Consider the following 2,006-nt stretch of genomic DNA (forward strand, 5'->3'; position numbering starts at 1 on the left):
TAGACTTGAAGCTTTTCATCCTGTTATAATAGTTACTCTCATGCATATTTTAGCTTTTGCTTGACCTTTAAAAGTGTCAAGTGAATAATCCAATTTCAAATTTTCAGGTAGTTTTTCTGACATCTTTAAAAATCCCAGCCATATTGCATATAATCATACCAAGTTTGTCTTAAAAGTTCAGGCAAATGCATACTCCCACCATGATTAATTGAAGCCGAGATGTCACAGATATATTATCGAATTGATTCTTTACAGTTTAAAAGTACAAACCAGCCTTTACAATTTCAGTAAAGTAACTTTCAAGATGTATAGAACATTGACCTGGTTCACTAGGCACATTTAATTATATATTTTGATTCAGCAAATCAAATGGATTAAAATGAAATAGCTTTCCTTAAGCAAGTGAGGGATTTAGACTCGAAAATCCTTCTCCAGTGAGCTCTCTTCATTATTTGCGGACTTAGACCAATTGCATAATCCCTAATTCCCTCCTGTTTTTTTTTTTTTTTAAGAAAAGGTTTGTAATCACTCTGTATCAAGGTCATCTAAATATCTTGGTGAAATTTCTATTTGATTATAGGAAGAAACACTAGATATTTACAACTCCCTATAAGGAAAGTAAGCTTCAGACTTAAGAAGTGACTTATCTAAGGTCTAAAGAGTAGAAGTTAAAAGTATATGGAGTATCTCCCAATTTCTTCATCTATAAATCTTTTGCTCTTCCCATTACAAAATTTCACATTTTTATCAAACTCCAAAGACATTTTAAAGGAAAAAGAAAACTATTAAAAATACAAGAAATAATCAGGAGTCAGAAAGGAAATACTATATTAAATATTCATTTTGTCTCTCTGTATCTCTATTTCTGTCTTTCTCCTTTCTTTTTCTAAAACAGAAAGAAAATAAAATCAAATGTTGTGTGTGAGCAATGCTAGGCAACAAGAATGAATAATTGTGATGTGCCAGGGATAAGATGGGAGAGTGGCGGAGTCTATTGGGCCTTCTATCTCTCAGAGAAGCTTATTGATTGGTAGGGGAAGTGACAGTTTCTCATTAAGTTCCTCCCCATGCCCGCAGTCTAGAAGGTGGACTGAGTCTCTAAGGGCATGTGGCTTTATCTTTTTCTGAAAACCTTGCATTCCCAAAGTAGACAACAAAGCTATTGAGTTCTCCTGCTACAGACATCATATGGAACAAATCACCAGACTCCTCTTAAAGGTCATGTGGACCCAGGAGACAGTGACTTAGAGACAGTTTTTAGGGAGACCCAAGAGGAAGCTGGGCTGGGTGCCAATCAGCTGACCATCACTGAAGGATTCATGAGTAAGCTGAACTATGTAGTCAACAGCAAGCCCAAAACAATTATCTACTCGGTGGCTGAGGTGAAGATGTACAACATGGAAATCCTGCTGTGAGGGGAGCACCAAGCTTACAGCTGGCTGAAACTAGAGGAGGCCTGGCAAGCTGGCTCAGTTTAAGGATATGGCAACATCCTTCAGAGTACACCAATTTCTCTGTGCAAACACACTTTGACCCCAGGAAAGGAAAGGTCTTTTGACATACTTAAGATTCAGCCTACTGAGGTTTTCAGGACCAGATCTCTTCTGAGATCAACCTCAACCCTGACTAGAATATCCAGTCCTGCAGTACAGGGAAGCTGAAGCAACCAATGAAATCAGGCTAAGTCTTTTACGTCAGAGCAAACAACATGGTGTTTTGAAATAAAAGAGTTATTTGGAACTATATAAAACCAAACCTCTGTACACATGAATCTGAGGAATAAACTGTTAGAAACTAAAAAAATAAAATAATTGTAATTTATCTCTTCATATTCAGCAATGTACAATGGTGCACCTTAAGCTTTATTGAAGATGGAATGACGAAAGACACCATTGACCGATCCAGAAGAAGATACAGAATTTCCTTCTTTCATAAAAGTCCAAGAAAAGCAAAGTCTAGCTTAGATACCTCAGTTTCTCGTATGCATATTGGAGGTCATTGTACTC

At 36.8% G+C, this 2,006-nt stretch overlaps 1 pseudogene; it reads left to right on the top strand.

Annotated features, from left to right (window-relative positions):
- The first annotated feature begins 219 nt into the window (after positions 1 to 219).
- Positions 220 to 1,533, top strand: LOC118847230 (annotated as a pseudogene).
- The last annotated feature ends 473 nt before the right edge of the window (positions 1,534 to 2,006 follow it).

The sequence above is a fragment of the Trichosurus vulpecula genome, chromosome 4, assembly GCF_011100635.1.
Source record: "Trichosurus vulpecula isolate mTriVul1 chromosome 4, mTriVul1.pri, whole genome shotgun sequence".
NCBI lineage: Eukaryota > Metazoa > Chordata > Mammalia > Diprotodontia > Phalangeridae > Trichosurus > Trichosurus vulpecula.